The sequence below is a fragment of the Balaenoptera musculus genome, chromosome 21 (genome assembly GCF_009873245.2).
Source record: "Balaenoptera musculus isolate JJ_BM4_2016_0621 chromosome 21, mBalMus1.pri.v3, whole genome shotgun sequence".
In the NCBI taxonomy this organism is placed as follows: domain Eukaryota; kingdom Metazoa; phylum Chordata; class Mammalia; order Artiodactyla; family Balaenopteridae; genus Balaenoptera; species Balaenoptera musculus.
In genome coordinates, this window is record NC_045805.1 from 25,091,430 (window position 1) to 25,109,899 (window position 18,470).

General features: G+C 37.5%; 1 long non-coding RNA gene across 4 annotated transcripts; it reads left to right on the top strand.

Annotated features, from left to right (window-relative positions):
- The first annotated feature begins 309 nt into the window (after positions 1 to 309).
- On the top strand, positions 310 to 17,027 carry LOC118887858. Of its 4 annotated transcripts, XR_005018180.1 has the most exons (4): positions 310 to 431; positions 2,683 to 2,808; positions 4,322 to 4,693; positions 13,772 to 13,861. It is a non-coding gene; the product is annotated as an uncharacterized LOC118887858 (long non-coding RNA). The 4 variants fall into 4 exon arrangements; XR_005018178.1 differs by lacking the exons at positions 310 to 431; positions 2,683 to 2,808; positions 4,322 to 4,693 and adding exons at positions 10,370 to 11,982; positions 16,050 to 17,027; XR_005018177.1 differs by lacking the exons at positions 310 to 431; positions 2,683 to 2,808; positions 4,322 to 4,693 and adding exons at positions 10,370 to 11,982; positions 14,452 to 15,140.
- Positions 17,028 to 18,470: the final 1,443 nt, after the last annotated feature.

The window sequence follows — 18,470 nt, forward strand, 5'->3', positions numbered from 1 at the left end:
GTGTCTTGTACAGGGCTTTTAGTTGCAAATAACAGACTATGCACAGGCTAGTTTAACAAGCAAAAGAGTGTATCAACAGGCGTTAGCCTCCAGAGTCTCTGGGATAGTTGCCGGAGAACCTGTTTCTGGGGCTACACAGCCACACCCAGGACTTGTCTCTGATCATATGGCTTCCCAGCACCTGTCATGCCAGGGATCTGCCTCCCAAAACTGAATAACCAAATGCTTCCCTAAATGCTCCAGCCAAAAAACTGGTTCTCCCTGGTTTGGTGCCCAGGAGTAAGGTAGTCTCTGAAGTTTCTGGCTTCAACTGCTGTGTGAAATTCACAATGTGTGAAAATTCCGAAACATAGGCAGATGTTCAAAGTGGTTGGGCAGTCATCATCTTCCTTCCACAAGGAAGCCCCCAAGATTGCGAAAGTCAGATAAATGTAAGCTATCTTGGTCTTTATTGCATTTTCCCCTCACTCGTATCTCCTTTGACTGCTCATTCCTTATTGAAAACAGGGATTCCGTTCATTCAGGTTCCAAAATGGCACTGTGTTAAGTTCACAAGAAGGCTTATCAGGGACTTTTTGAGCCTAATGAAAATGGTGAAAGCTGTATTAAAAAGGTGATGGAGCAAATGCGGTGCATTTGGTGTTCAGCATTTTTAACTTGAGAGTGATGGTAGGACATTCAAGTGAACGTACGGTGGGCAAATGGAGATGAGGGATTGTAGCTCAGGAGTCCACACAGGGCTCCAGGTCTGGATATGGGAGTTGCCTTCCAAGGATTGACAGTTGAAGTATTGGCCAGAGGATGGATGTTTGCTGAGCAAGAGATGTCAACATACAGGATAGAAGACTGAACATGGAACCGTGAAGACCCCCATGTGCCATGCCCAAGTCCAGGTTCAGAAAAGAAAGGCCAACTTGTGAAGGAGATGGAGAAGGAGCAGATAGAGAATTCAGAAGACAGCTGTGTTGTTTTAGTGTCATGGAGATTAAAGGAGGTACTACAGTTGATCCTTGAACAACATGGGTTTGAAGTATGTGGGTTCACTTATACAAGGATATCTTCCAGTAGTAAATACTATAGTACTACAGAGTCTGTGGTTGATGGAATCCCTGGATGTGGAGGACCCCTGGATATACAGGGCCGGCTGTGAATTATACATGGACTAACTGCCGAGTTGCTTGAGGGTCAACTGTATATTAGAACTGATTGCCTCTACTGACGGTTCATTAAGATACAGTTTCTCAAATGTAAAACTGAGTTTGAAAGAGATCAGCAATATTTGAGATGTGCCTTATTCTTTTCAAATTTGTTTTCAAATCCCTGTCATTTCATTTGGTTTAAGTTCATTGACATCATTAAATTGAAAATTACTTTCTGTGTGTGGTTAAAACAATCTTGAGTTACGTATTTTAATCTAACTTAAATATAAAAAAATCCACTTTGCATGCAGTTAATCACATATTTGAAGAAATGACCTTAAGAATTCTATTTTGGGAAGTAGAATTGCAAGGTACACAGAGTGCAGACCTGGACACCTCTGGGTAGTTTCCTGCTTGGCCACAAACTGTGAGACCGGGTCAGGCTGATCTCGGGTGGCCTCGGCCTGTAGCGGCTTGAAGCAGGATTTCGGTTCCCTGGCCAAAGATTGAAGTCATGCCGCGGCAGTGAGAGTGCTGAATCCCAGACACTAGACCACCAGGGATCAGTGGCGGTGACAAGGCCCTTGGCTCGTTGGCTTTGTAGAAATGAATTCCTACAAAGACATGGAAAGTAGTGAAACAAGTAAAGTGTTTATTAGGAGGAAAAAGGAGTACTTGTGGATAGACACATGGGCAGACTCAGAGTCACGTGCTCGTGGTAGTTTAAATCACTTACATGGGGTGTTTCTTCTGGGTTTCCTTTGGCCAGTCATCTTGCTTTGCCTGGTTCTGAGTCCATTATTTGGTTTGTCCCAGGGTCCTCTAATGTGCGCACATGCATCTCTTAGCCAAGATGGATTCCAGCGAAGAGGCCTATGGCTAGGTTGACATCACTCCCTTTTTGACCTCCAAGGAGCCTTTCTGCGTATGTGTAGTCAGGAAGGTGTCCTTGACCTTGAGAATGAGAAATGGGTGGTTTCTTATCTCGGCAGGGTTCAGCTCCTCCTCTTCTTTATCTTGGGAGTATCTGTCCAGAGGGGACAGACTCCAGCTGTTCAGCCTGGAGGCCATCTGTCTCCTGCCTCAAGGCCACCTCACCTCTCACTCCAGTCATTCTTTTAGGACTAGGTCAGGAGCTAATATTTCAGATGGGAAGAAATACCACTTCAAGGTTTATCACTATGAAGCACATGTTTGCATGTTCTTATATTTCTGCATATTTTGAGAAATCAGAAGGCTTCATTCATTCAGAAAATATTAACCTAAAAGAGCCTGCTGTATGTCAGGGAACATCCATGATGATTGGGAGTTTGGGGTTGAGGTAGGAGGAGGGAGACAAATGAGTAAGGCTTGCTCCTTACTTTCTGAAAGGAATTGTTTTATTTTTGCTTAAGAGACATAATCAAGGAAAAGTATATGCTCTAACTACATATGTTTGGGTTAGGCCCTGGCTTGATGAAGGGAAGTTTAGTATCACAGAGGCTTCTATTCTAGTAGTAAGGAAAAAAAAAATTATGATGTGAATGTTTTCTTATCACACCAGGAAAGAAGTCCATTGCATTTTCGAAGATGGGTTTGATCACCCTTACTGATGCCAAATAAGTGACCTAGGCTTAGACTTCCTGTTGAGGTGATGGTAGACCTTCAAATGTTGATTATCTTGGTCCTGGTAAAGTTCTTATCCCTTTGCTTGTAGACATTATTGGGTTGTATGGACTTTGCATGTACCACATGCCTGGTGTCAGATTTCTGTTGTCCTGTAACTGCTTACCTAATCCCCAAATCATCTTGTTGTGTCTAAGAAAAGAATGAGTGAAAAGTAGACCTAGAGAAGTCCACAAAGGGTCATCTATAGATATATGATGGAAGAGGAAAAACAGATAAGTAACAATACTCATTTTAAAAATTCTAATATTGCTAAGAATTGTCAAATTTATTTTCGTAACCACAGAATAGTCCATTTAAACTCAATGTTTGGCAGATATACTAGTGTTACATATGTACTGCTCTCATCTGGGAAGTCATATGTTTTTAATAACATTGTATCTTGATTAAAATATGAATGTCTTGTGTTTTTACAGCGGAGCCATTGGTTGGCTGAATATTCTCCAGTAATAAAATAAGCAGCAGCAGTAGCAACTGCAATAGCTAGCATGTTCTGAGTCCCGATCATGTGCCAGGCATTCTTTTAATCACTTTACATATGTTAATTCATGTAATTCTCACAATGGATCTGCTATGTGGAAACATATCATCCTCCTAAGTGAAACTTAGAGATTTTAAGTAACTTACCAAGTTAGTGATAGTCAGTTTTTAGATCCAGATAGACTGCAAAACTCGTACTCTTCTATCCTGCATTAATATAGTTTACTAACCAAGTAAAATTATACTTAGAGCATATTTGTAGACTATGAAAATTGGTAAAAGGAAGAAATGAAGAAAGCAAAGGGGGTGGGGGGAGAGAGAGACAGGGAAACATCCTCCTACCAGTAGATGAGACCTCCATTAACATTTTGAGCTATACACATTAAGACATTTTTTTGGTGCCTTTTGGCACACATGCAGAATTTGGATCATATAATTTTTAACAGTTTTGTTGTTTGTATTATTTGAAAATTTTCCATCGTATTATTTTAGTATGATTTTTAATGGCTACATTAAGATATGGATGTTCCGTATTTTTTTACCGACCCCCATTGTTGAGTATTTAGATTATTTTTTACCTCTTGCTTTTAGAAAACAAGGTTTTCAATAGAAACCTAACATTAATAGGCAATAGCATCAAACTGTACAATAAATGTACACTTAATTGAAAATATATGTAACTCCAGCTGCAGTTGATTAATTTGTGATTTTTCTCTTAGACTTGTTTGTTTCACTTTTGCCATATCTGCTCACATGCTCCTCACAACTATAATTTAGATTCGGGAAGGTAACAAAAGAGAGAATCAGTGTGAGACTGTATTCATTATTTTGAGTCAGATTCAATGGATGATTCTACTTTGAAAAATGGCTCAGATGGCTCAGCTGATGCTGAAAGCCCTCTTCATTTAATATATATCTAGTCGTCTAGGAAGATGCCAGGCATGCTATTTTGTGTTGTATTAAGATTTTGAATCTACAGTGTTTTCACTGTGAGATGCTATTCTTGAGCAGAATTTTCTCCCATATTTTTATTACAGAGATGTTATCTTTGTGAAAACATGATACCACAACCCTTGGTTTATTTATCAGTCCACCATTCCTACTCCCCTACATCCAGTGATTCTGAAGATCTCCACAATGATGATGATTGTCCTTGATGATGAATTACAGTAATATTTTCACAGAACTCATTGGTGGAAGATTAAATTGTGGGAAATATGGAGTAGTAGTTTAAGAACAGGCATTTTGGAATCACGTGGACTTGAAAGGACAGCTTGGATCTGCTACTTTCTTGTTGTGTAATCTTGAGCGAGTTATGTAACCTCTTTTTAACCTCAGTTTCTTACCTGTAAAATGGGGTTGTTACATGAAATAAGTCATACATACGTCTGATTTCTAGTAAGCCTTCTGTAAACATTAGTTTGTATTATCATCATCATTATCATTATTGAGTGTATTTCACTCTAGTATATATGGAATACTAGTTTTTATGTGCAGAATCTAAGCAGTGCTCTCAGAATAGTTGCTTATTGACCAAAATACAGGATTCATTGACTAGGGGTTGAAACTTACTATATGCAGTATTAAAGAATGATAAATCATGAGTTATAGCTTTAAAAACAACAATGACAACAAGATAATGGAATTCCTGTAAGGTTCCTTGAAGTACTTTAAATGTTTATTTTACAACTATTTAGCTTGCCTAGAATTTGTAAAGAAGACTTTACATTGTTTATGTGTGATTAATGCATGTAGAACCTACCATCAGCAGTTACTTAACTTTGTTTTGACAATAATTATAAGCTCAAAGTGCATCAAAAGCATATTTCTATGGATCTTTTAAGAGATTCCACTGAGGAAACTGTTTCTCCAATGCCAGCATCATGACCTAATTCCAGGGTTATTCCACACTGATCTGAAATGAGAATTTTACTTCTCTGGTTTGACACAGCAACAGAAATATTGGTCCTCTTCCCTGGCTTGACCCCAATATCCCTAAACTGATTTTTCCATGGTACCCTTTTAATAGTTGGGCTAGTTCCTAGGAGAACATTTTCAGGGATCTGTAGGTGGAAACAAAACTGTCAACATCTTATCAGGGTCACATAGAGCTATCACACATTTTTCCTTCTGTGGATCTTGGTTAGGTAGACTACTTATAGAAATTAGAGCCCAAGCTATTGGGAAAAGCATGCTTTATGAATATCTTTAGCAATGGAGAAGAGAAGAACAATGTATAATCTGTCTGAAACCATTGTTTTTTAGCACTTACTAACCCTTGGGACAGAGCGCAATTGAACAATGTTTTTTAAAAAGTCGTGAAAGAAAGAAACATTTAAAAAAGCTACTCTAATTTTACGAAAGTAAGACAAATCCTTGACAGATATGAGGAATTCATTTAGAATAGGTATAGGCAAAGGTAGAGTGATTTGTTCCGAGCCTGAGTCTTGCTAACTAACTCTGCCTGCTGTATAGTGTAAAGTCGGATCTCATGGATCCCATGACTCCTGGGAAGAGCACTGGGCCAGATTACCTACCTAGTGATGTGCATTCTGTTCTAGCCTAGTCTCAGCTTCTTTTTTGCTTTTCTATTTTTAGCAAAAAAAAACTATATAACCTCGCAGGCTCCAGTTTCTCCTCTCTAAAATGAAAAGTTTGCAATGGGTGGTCTTAAAGGTTCCTTTTAGCTCCATAATGTTGCAACTTGCAAATGGAAATACCTCTGCAAATGTGATAGATGCAGCTTGCTTCCTGTTGTGGACTAAAAGCTGGGGACAGTCGAGTACGTTTAAACTGGGAAAAGCTTCCTGTAGAGGCGGGGCTTTAAGACACATTTGAAAAATAGTCTGATCCTATATTGAATAATACTTCTTGCAGCTGATATTTGTTTTTATAATGAATGCACACGTGTGTCGGTTTAAATTGCTGTGTTGAGATTAATGTTCTCAGAAATTATTTCTACATTACCAGGAAGTGGTACATTTGAAGCCTCTCCTGTACCATCTTGAGATTAAAAAAGAAAAAAAAGGAACTTTCTTTTATTTCCATTACTTAGGTTTATTTAAACTTGTTTTTAAAAAACAAAATATCTTCTCAAATCCCCAGTCATATTTCCATGCAGTGTGGTTCTAAGAGTCCTGGAAACAAAGAACAGTATCAGTCAGGACCATTGCAGGAAATGTCCTCAAGATCACTAGTGCATCTTAGGATGTTAGCCCAAGGACCAACTGGGGTATCAGGCCACATTGAAGAGATAACTTTAATTTGTAAGATTTGTTGTGACTCTCAGGCAACATATGTCTTTTGAATCCATTAAGGAATGTGTGAAGGCACAGCACTACTAATGCTACATTAGCTATCTGTCTTTAACTTCCAAAAATAATTTGAAAGCATTTTAAATGCCATTTTTCATACGACAAAAAGAAGTGCAAAGAAGTTAACTTGGCCAAATATAAGTGAAGGAGACGTGATTTTAGCTCTAGAACAAATCCTTTGTCTCATTACTGTACTGCTTCACTATAACAATCAAGATGTGGAGACTTCTAAAATTTTCACCATGAATGTTAAGAAAACACTAGATTGCATGATGTGTTACAGAAACACCCACTAAAATCCACTGAAGTAAGAAGTTGTGAATTCTCTCTGTACTTTGATAAATTCCCCTTGGGAGCACACCGGTTTGGAATCAAGAATGCTTGCTTCTAGTCCTAACATTTCCATTCTCTGGGTCTCAGTTTTTAATATTAAAACTCTCCAAGGTCCCTTCTTAGTGCAGTGATACATGCCTATGGAATTGGGGCTTTTTGCATGCTTTATGAAGTATTTTAGAGCCAGCTGGCCTGGCACTTTACACTAGAGGGAAAAGTAGCCATTAAGGTCTTAAATTTGTCCCGTGTAGTAAAGACTGAAGATGAAGATGAGAAGTTTTGTTTTCTCAGGTGTTGTTGAAGCAGGCTACTACTGACTGCTGCCCTGGGAAGCTTGGGGTTCGTCATAGGGCCGGAGGCTGTGCCTGCCGGTCTGGCAGTGGGCCATCCTGGCGAAGCACAGCACAGTGGCTGGTGTACGCTGCCACGTGAAGTATTAGATAACTGCCCAGAAGAGCTGCCATACATGCAGAGGAGGGGGTATTCGGGGCTGCCCATGGTAGTCATAAAATGATAGATATGAATCTAATCTTAGAAAAGCGAGTTGAACTCCCTCACTTTTAGTTGGGGCTCAAGGAAGTGAGGAAAGTTGTGCAAGTTTGTACCTTTAGTGTGAAAGTTGAGGATGGAATTCGGGTCTCCTGACTACTTATCTAACTCACCACTTACACTCATTTATGCTAAATACCATGCCTCCTTTTGCTCCCACAGGAATATGGTCACTTGGTGAATTTATGTTCATTTATTTCATGTACAACCTGAAATGCCTCTTCTTGCTTATCAAATCAACATAAAGCACTGGAAAATTGGATTCAAGCTTAGACAACAGACACAGTGACGTATTAAGATCATTTTATGCCGTATCATGATGATTTTTAGGGAGTTAATTAATTTCCGCTCAAGGAAGCATAAACAGCAACTACATGCAGGTAAAAGACAATAGACAAAAAGGTAGCAGTAAATGGTTGCCCTTTGGGTTCCACAGGGCTTGTGTTAGATAAGGTCTTATTTAGCATAGTTATGATGCGGTAAAGAAGTATACTCCCCACTAGTAAATATTTCAGAGATGCTAAATTGGGAAACTGGCAAATTGCAGGTATGAATGGATGAGTACAATGTGCTCAATGAATAAGGAATCAAAAGGAATCAGAAGGAATCGAAAGAATGTAGGCACCTTAAATGTATTCAGGTACAAAGAAATCACCACAAACGAGACCGTGATGGAGGAAAGGTACTGGCTTGTCAATAGATTTGGGTTTGCAGTTTGGAAACCACTCTGTAAACTCCACAAAAACTAATAATTGTGCTAATAACCTTGGTGTTGATAATCATAATCTGGGTATTCAGATTTACTGGCATGACATTATGCAAATCAGTTAACCTTTCTGAAAATCTAATTCCTCATCTGTGAAGGAGTTGGATTAGAATATATTTCCTGGCTTAAATAACCACTGTTGGACAAAGAATCTTATAATTAGTATCTGCAGCTCTTCAGGAGGAAAAAAAATAACGATAATTGATAACTTCAATGAGTAACTTTATTTCTTTGAGTTATGGGATAGTCATGCTTTTTTCAGTCGTCATAGATACTCCCCATCGCTTAAGATTATAAATATATGAGGCTTGAACACACAAAGGAAACTTAGAGATAGTCCACCCCTACTCGAAATTTTATTCTTAAGGGTGGAGAGGCCTTGAATTACAAAGTGACTTGTCTAACTGGTTAATGGTGAAGCCCAAAGGACTAACAAGGCTTCACAGTTCTCCACACACAGGGCTCTTTTCTCCTATAGGAAAAGGGGTAAATAGGTTTTCTTTCTCATGCCAATTCAGGCTGATTAGTAAGGCCTGGCTGTTGAGAAAGACTGTGGAACTGAGAGCCAGGTACTATAGAAAAGACTAATGTTATTGATGAGGACTGTTTGCTATATAAACAGAACGGGGAAGTCACCTATATGTTTGCCACCTCCTCTCAAAGCTATGCTTTACACATGTTCCTTGAGATTAAACCTTGAATATTTCTTCTGCCTTGCTTTTTAACAACCATCACTCGCAATATTAATGTTGTCTAAGGTATTTCACTCTAAGAGACGGACTATGTCTCAGTGGACCAAACTTGGATTTGGTCATTAGGAAATACGTCATTCTCAGTGCTTGGATCCTCATTGGGTTTTCTTGAGCTGTTTTTCATTTCTGACGCTGCTAAATGTTTTAGACTTCTCCGTTAGCATCATGTGGCCTGTCTGACTAGGATTTCAAGCTGCCAGGGCAGGACCACAGCTCTGAGTACAGGCTGGCTGTAGTTTTGTCCCTCATTATAAGACCATGGAATACAGTAGGAGAGGAGCGGCAGATACCTTGTCCTCTGTGGTTCCGACAACTTAAGTGCAATTCTTGGCAGCCTGGTTTTAGACTCTGATATGGGCCTTTTCTCGTATGACGTTGCAGGAAGCTTTCTCTTGCTGCTGACATGTTCTGGCTCCTTGGTTTACTCAGAGGAGTGGCGAAGGAGACATACCTCAAGCCAGGAGCCGCTATGTTGGCCCTTATGCTCTACTTTCTATAACTTTGCAGGATTTTGGAAGAAAATGAGAATATACTCTGGAACTGGAGATACATATACCCACACATAGATTCATATATATATATATTTTTTCACTTCTTCAGGTCTTTGTCCTCATTCCTATCATCTGGAATTGTTTTGAAAGAAAAATGCATATTACCCTCATAAGGAACTAGAGTTTAACTTCGGAAACTTATAACACATTTATAAAAGACACAAAGTGTTCTCTCTTTTTAGAACTGTTCAAGTGCAAGTCAGATTTGAGTTCAAATGGAATGAAATGCCTGTTTATTTCTGGAAGCAAGTTTAGTTATTTTCTAGTCCAGATTCTTTGTTTTACAGATGAAAAAATGGAAATCCAGGGTCTAGGAGGGTTAAGTGATATGCTCGGTGGTACATTTCAGAAGAAACAGAATAGGAAAAAGAATCCAGAACTTGCCAATTTTTGGTCTCACGCATTTTATCTCACACCGCACTACTGCCTCTGGGTTTAGAATTACAACAGTTTGGTTTCCTTTTAAACTGATGACTTAGGTTTTTGTTAAGGTTTGATTTACAGTTTAGTAAAAATTTAATACTTATGTTCATTTTGGGTTTTAGCAAGTCAATACTATTCTAGAGTTTTATTTTTATTTTCTTTAAGCCTGTAATGGGCATTGAGGTCTCCCTGTGGTCTCTGGACTTCTCTCTCGGCTTTGAAGATTCTGCTGTTCCCTGCTCCATCTCAACTTATGCATATTCTCAACCACAGGGGAGTCTGGAACATGCCAAACATTATGGTGAGGCTGTTACAACGCTCACCCCGGTCTAAAACCTAAGCCACAGGAGACACAGACTTCTGGTTCCGCAGAAAGCAGGTGTTACAGGTAAGGAAGGGAGCATAACGTACAACAGCCAGATTTTAAACAGCTCTGCTCAGATTTCATATTCCCACACTCCCTCTAATTTACCGGCTTCTGTTCACAGGTAGTTTGAAAACCTATCTGTACCAAATTTAAATATTCAGTGACTTGCCTATAACTAATCATACTTGAAATTAAAAAAGCATGTGTGAACAAGCAATAGCACTAACTAGTACTCACAGGGGAATATTCCAGCTATATTACAATGAGACTTTTGGCAGTAAAAGCACTCAAGTACTGTTTCTTAAAATGTAAGGATTAGGTGTTCTTGAGGTAGAAAAGAAAAATCTATTCTTTGCAGATGGAGGGGACAATGAAATGGATTCACTAGCAGAGTCACTTTTATGGAAATTTGGATCTGTACTGTGAAATTTTAGTGTTTAAACAAGATCAGAGGCCTTGTAGGATGATTTTTTAACATGCTGGATTAGAAACACCAGACAGAATTGATTCCCAGTAAAATGGAAAACGTCCTGAATTAAAAAGGGGCCTCAAAAAAAAAAAAAAAAAAAGGAGCCTCACTTGGTAACACTTAATTTTCTAACATGAGTGCTCCAAACTCTTAATAACTATTTTAAAACACTTGATAATTTCATGTAAGATAAATTTTACGTAAGAATAAAAATGGACAGCGTATATGAATTTGGTGAGACTGAGCATACAATGTGGATTTGCCTTGGAAAACTTGGGCAGTTTTTGAGATTATTGAAGTTGAGCGTCTGTTGCAAGATATCTAAGTGAACTCTCCCAAAGCATTTCCTGGAAGCATTTGCCCAACAAGTAATCTTCAAACAAACGAACAAACATACATACCCACCATTCCTCTATTCCGTGTAATATAATCCATGGACCAACAAGAATAAGCTTATTTTCTACTTGTACAGTTTTTGGGTGGTGCTGCTTTTCCTAACCTTCTCACCATCTGTCAAGACGTAACTTTCATTACTCTCCAGCATCACTTTTAACAGCGTCATCTTTCTTTTCGTCCTTTCTCCTTCCCTCCCTCCCTCCTCCTCTCCCCCTTTGTTTTTCTTCCCTGCCTCCTTTTTCTTTCTTTAAAAGGAATCTCTTTTGACCTGTGTTTTCCTCAAGGGTTCAATTGTTTTTATATTTCTCTCCCTCATAATACAGTCTTTGGGGATTTAAAAATACAACATAAATAGAATCTTCTGTGATTTCTCAGCAGAAAGGAAGGTATGGTTTGTATTACTTTCTCTCATAGGATTCTTTATGGGGTAAATATTTCCAGATGCCCCAAATCTCTTTGTTACGTTTACTATAAGAACCAACAACTCTTCCTTTTTCTCTACGGTGACATGATTGTGTCCTGGGATAGCTCCCACTCGTATCGCTATGAAAACAGAAGTTTCATAAACCAGAGATGAGTTACTTCAACTCAGTTTAATTCAATAAACAGTTATTGAACATTTACTGTGTCCAGGATACCATTGGCCATGGTGAATGATACATGATCCCTCCTATCAAGAAATTTGCAATCTAGTATGGGAGAAACTATGCAAATAAATGTCCAACCGTAAGATGACTGCTACGGTATAGTAACAAGCAAAGATTTAGGAACTCAGTAGGTAAGCAAAATAAGTAGAATAGTAAAGATGAGGCTCTTTTGTTTGTCAGTATTTTACTTTAGCTCTGTATAGTTTTGAGATATGAAATGGTGTCATTTTACTTTACAGTTCTTGTTACTTTATAATCATTACCACGACTTTGTAGTCATAGCTCATGTGTAAGTTGCTTCACTTATGTGAATGTTATGGAAAGGTACTATGCTTCCGGTAGAGTCTTCTTCAGAAAGAGATTTATTGATTTGAGTTTATAACACTGAATTATGGTTTGGTAATACGTTTTATTTCAACTAGAAGATAGCTACTTTATCGATCCCGTGGGTAAACCCTTACTCTAGATCTGGGCGGTGAGCCCTCTCAGGATCAGCTGTCACACAGCAAGAGATAAGACTTCCTGGATCAGTTTTCTAAAGTGACAGGTTTATTCCCTGGTCAGGACAGAAGATACTCTCTTTTTAACGAACAGGCTAGACTTCTCTGTGTGCGTATTTGTTCCATGTGTTTCGGGGTGAGGATGGGGTTGAGGAGTCTACTCTGTTTTTATGGGGCATGAATCTGGCTTAAAAATGACAGAGCCCTTTAACAGGGAAATTGCAGCTGGAAGACACCAGCAACTAAGTAGATCTGGGACTTGAGAAACTGTGCCTCCCTGGAGCTATCCAGGGTACTGAACCACTTCTCCTTATGTTGCCTTCTAACCCCGCGAAACAAACATTCAGACATTTAAAAATATCTAGCTTTTTTTTTTTTTTTTTTGACTAGAGAAATTCTTTAACCTGTATATTTCTGATAATTGTTCTTGCTCTAGTCTTGGCCAGCTGTAGCAGTTCATCTCTTGTGTCTTTTATTCACTAAACAAATATTTAGGTATAACCTTCTCTGCGTTGGGCACTTTTCTCATGGTTAAATTACTCAGATTGAATATGATTATTTTTGCCTTTTTGTGAAATTTGGGTTAAAGAAACAAATTTTATGGGATACCTAAAGGATCTCAGGTTTTCAAGTGTCGTTTGAAGAACCTGGTTTCTGGTCCAAAGGTTGTGTTTGTTTACCTTTGTTTACAGTACTTAGAATAGCCCTTGGCATAAAATAGGCAGCACAGAAATTTTATTCCACTGATGATCAGATTTATTTTGTGGAATTTTTTTTAAAATAAATTTATTTTATGTATTTATTTTTGGCTGCGTTGGGTCTTTGTTGCTGTGCGCGGGCTTTCTCTAGTTGTGGCGAGCGGGGGCTACTCTTCCTTGTGATGCGCGGACTTCTCACTGCGGTGGCTTCTCTTGTTGTGGAGCACGGGCTCTAGGCGCATGGGCTTCAGTAGTTGTGGCACCTGGGCTCAGTAGTTGTGGCTCGTGGGCTCTAGAACGCAGGCTCAGTAGTTGTGGTGCACGACCTTAGTTGCTCCGCAGCATGTGGGATCTTCCTGGACCAGGGCTCGAACCCGTGTCCCCTGCATTGGCAGGTGGATTCTTAACCACTGCACCACCAGGGAAGTCCCATTTGTGGAATATTTTTCTATACCATGTTACAAGGAACATATTTCTTTTCAACCTAAAGGTAAAATTCTTTGAAGAAAAATTTTGCTCTAAGTGCTCTAGATGCAACATGCACATAATCCTGATGAATGTAGACTAAGCATTTTGGGACACTGTCATATACATTAGGACCAAAGTACAGGCTGACCGGAAAGAAAGGGACCAGAAACTTCCAGCTCAGACTTTTCTATTTATGTATTTTCTCAACCATCTTTTCATTCTATTTTATTCATACTAGTCTATTCTGTATTCAGGTAAACAACCACCACCTGTTCACCCCCTCTCCTCCAAAAGAGGAAAAAAAGAATTTTTCCTTTGATGACAGCAACACATGACCCAGGAAGGTGGAGTATATTCTAAACTGTCCTTTTGTAATTCCTTGTTCTAAGCATCGGGCAAGACAAATTGGTCTTGACTTCCCTGGAAATGTTGGTTTCTTTCAGTGAGTATAAGGGGTACAGAATCAACAGTGTTCCTAGTGTTCTCAAGACCAGTTATTGTATGGGTCAGTAAGGCTAAACCCTTCACCCCCAACCTGGTGTTAATTTAATGTTATTCTCAGTAAATATCTGAGACAGACTGAATTTGAGCAGAATATAAAGTATCTGGCTGAAATGGAATCAGGCTCAGTGTTCTAACATAGCGATTTGCCACTACCCACATCTATTTCTGTGGTATGCCTTTTTTTTTTTTTTTTTTTTACAACATGTACATTTAGAAACTTGGTAAGGTCCAAACTGTATCATAATTGACATGAAAATGTCAGTTTCTTGGGATTGCCAAACTCAAACACTTTTCTTGGTATCTCAGTGAGAAATCAAATTTGAGGTTGAAGAGTATTGACCAGTAAGCTTCTTTTCTAGAGATTGTTACTCTACCTTTGGTCATGGACCAAGTTTAATTATTCCTATTGCTTTTATTTCCCATTCCTTAGGGAAGTGATAGGCACTTGTTTAGTCACCGGAAGTTGTGAGAATTTGTGGATCTCAGCAAAGACCCAAGAGACCTATGCAACAGTATTGTTTTCCTACTTATTACCCAGACCCAGTTTGTTTTAAAATCTATTTACTGATTCCACCTGAGTTGCATGACTTAGTTGTAATATAATCTCTTGATTTCTTGAATTATCTCCAGACTGGACTTCATGATTGATTTCTTTTTCGCCTTTGACTTATTCAGATGGAAATAGGTTAAACAAACAGAAAAACTTGACTATTATTCAAAGGCTGAAGGATTCCTTCATTACTTCCCTCCATTTCCTTGGGAATCAATACCATTGGCTGTTTTCTTTTAGTTAGCATAGTTTTGCTTGCTTAATATAATTAATATAGTAATTTAAGAGTTATATATACGTGATCTGACTTAACCTTCCAATTCTATGGTGTAATATTACTACTGTCATTTTATGTGTGAGAAAGGTAATGTTCAGGGGGAGTTAAGGAATTTCTAATGACCATAAAATTAGGAGTCAGGACTGAAGATTCAGACCCAGCTCTCTCCGACATTAGTCACTGCTTTTAATCACTCTTCTGCTTGCTTTAATATTTCTTTACTGCCCACATAAAGTGCCATGTCAGAATATAGAAATGGTTATTAACTGAGGAAATAGGAAATATTTTGATGTTTTTAGGGAAATTCAAAACATTGTAGAATAAAAAGCTGGACATGATTTTATTGGCAGTTTTATCGCGATGGCTTAAAAGAAATGAAGTTGTTCCTGAAGGTACCTAGTTTATTGTCGTGAAATATATTTGCTTTGCCTCATGCTGTATTTTGTAACACTTGGTCCTGGTAGGGTTTATTTGTGCGTGTAGTTTAATATAAAGATCTCAATTTTAACAAATACTGGGAACTATTCGGAGAAAAAGCCAAAACAGATGTGTTTTTACTCAGTAGTTTTTGTTTAGGTCTGAACCTTTGATAGGAATTTGTTCCAAAACTGTGGTTATTACAGAAGATGAAGAAAGCCAAGCTGAACACAAAGTTAGATGACTTGTCTATTTAATTTTAGGTGATACTTGCCGAATGTCTTGAGAAAATATTTTTTCAACTTGTTTCAGAATTAGAATAGACTCTGTTGACAGTTTATGCAAGCATATATCTGTTATTCCTTTTTAGAAATTCGAAGTAAATTCTTCTTATAAAAATAATACACAATCAATAATACACGACCATTTTCTATGAGGAAATTTTCAAATGAAAAAACATTAATCTCTAAACATCCATAACCCCAACCAGTTAATATGTTAGTATGTTTCATTCGGTTTTTGACACACACAAATGCACACAAAACTTAACATATAATTATATAATTTTATATGTAATTTTGTGTTCCAGTTTTCTACTTAATTAATAGCATTGTCTTATTTTGCATTTCTGTGACTTCCAGGGAGATATAATCTACTTTATTGGCCAGTTCTATCTAATTTGGGGTTCTCTGCTTGTGTGTATGGTGTATGTGTGTGTATAATTTAATATATATATGTGGGTGTGTATATATACACATATGTATAATTAGTTTTCTTGTTTTAGAAAAAGATGCATTGTATTCCTTTTAATACATCACAACTTACCCATTTTATTGGGAAGACTTTGCACATATTAAAATCTGATATATTAGGACTAATCAAGAAGAGGTCAGTGTGACTAAGATGTTTTTTAAATGTTTTTTTGTATTGTATATAGCAACTGGAGCTGCTTTCCCAACAGAAATTTGAAGTAATGCCGAACCTGTGCTAATGAATAGATATAATTAATTGGAAAACTTCATCTGTTTTCCTACAGTGTCTTAAAGACTTTAAAATAATCCCTCAGTAATTTAATCATATCTCCTAGTTTTCTCCTTTAATTTACCTAGCAATATTTTTTCTTTATTTTAAGATCATCTTCAGCCTAATCCATATAGCCCTATTAAATTATCGTATCAAAAACCAACGATAATTTTCTATACCTTTTATTTTCATAGGGAAATATTTTGAGATCCACCAGTGTGATTAAAAAATAGAGCAGGTGGAAGTGGGGCAAGGGTGGGAATTGACATCTGATGCAAGAGCCAAGGAGGAAACCATTGTTTTTACTCTGGTCAGGTGATATCATGCTAGCCTTACATTTCTAAAATTTGAGTATCTTTGGAATTATATTCAACTGCAGCAGTTTAAGTTGTAAATGCTTTAATGTTTTCAAGGCATGTCTTTTAGTGACTAAACTTTTCTAGTGCATTTATTTCAGTAAGGTTGAGGGGATTTCTATTGGATGATCTTCTCCAAATGAGATAAATATTCTAATGGTAACTGTCCTCCTGGAACACATATCTCTTGTTATTAAAAGTTTTCTAAGAGTCCTGATGAATTTAAATGACTCACAGTAGCACAATAGGCATTTTAGTTAACCTGATTTTTAGCAACAACTTTTTTTTTCACTGTGAAACTTCTTATTCCAAGATGTTTGGAAAAAGGGGAAAAACTACAAAGAAAAACATAAAATTTAAATGAACTGCCACTACTTAGATAAATCAGGGTCAACATTTTGATCTAAGCTCCTTTCACGTCTTTTTTATCTAAATTTTTGTTTAATTATTAATAAAATTGGAATCAAACCATACATATTGTTTTATAACTTGCTATTTTAGTTAACACTTGGCAAAATTATTTTAGAAAACATCAGCCAGTTTTATAGATAAAACATATCTTGTTTCAATTTGTTTGATTTTTAAGTAGCTGGTTACTAGTGAGGCTGACATTTTCCTTGTTTATTGGCTATTTGCCCTCTATTCTATTGTGACTTGATTTTATCTTTTAGTACATGATAAAAATTATTCAGTCGTTTCTGGTTTTATCTTTACACTATCAGGTGTTTTTCTCATTTATTATTGTAACATGTAATTCTCAACTTTAAAATGCAGAGGTTGGGACTTTTTTTTCTTTTTGAAACCATCGGGGAATATTGCATGATTTTATGGCTGGAACACAGAAACAATGGTTAGGATTTCACAATCATTTGATCAGCTCTGGCTTTGAGCTTTCACTTCTCCTTTTTAAAGTCTCTAAACTTAACCCCTTTGGTATTCTTTTATAGAGATAGAAATCATTATCACCAACCTAACATGAAATTGTAAGAATTGATGAAATATTTTCTAAAATTCTTTGAGCTCAGTGAAAGAAATTTATCAGTTGTTTCAGTGGTTATTTGCATATTTAGTAGTGTTACCATCATTGCACTAAAAGGTTTAACCCCCCTCCACACTGAGACTCAACTTCCACCCTAGATTTGATTTGCTGGGGAGAATCTGCAGATGCTGTTTTCACTGGAAAGACATGGTCTGTGGGCTCTCCATAATCCATGATCCGTTCTCTGTAAAACTAACTTCCAGGAAACATCCTGCGTCAAAATTGATCACTTGTATTAATCATTTTTCATCATTTTTACTACCTTGCTGAAAGCTTTAATGCCAACAGGAATTTATTCTCCAAATTCATAGCATATTAGAATCCTTCTTCACTAATATTTTCCAAATGTGTATAATGCTTTTGTTTTTAGTCATGGACTGTGTCCAGTATCCTTTTAAGAAAAGATTTTTAAAGCTAGACATGTCTTCACAGATAAGAATGCAAGCAAGTTACCTCCATTTTCCATTTTTCTTCTGACTTCATGCTGCATTCCTCTGCAAGTAGGAATAAGAATTTGTCTACTCAAAGAATGGATGCCCCTCAGTGGAGGAAATATGCCATTAAAAATACATCTTACACTTGGTCTTCTAACCCCTGTGCACACAAGCACGTTCTGGGAGTTACATTTGTTCCTACAGTTAAGAAATTGAGAGCCAGGGATTAAAATTTTATTGTAATAGAGTGCCCCCCTGCAAAAAAGCACAGGAAAAAGTTGGTCTCTACTTGGAGCTACTCATATACTGGTATTTCCGATGCTTCTTAGTTCTTGCTCCTTAAAAAAAATATG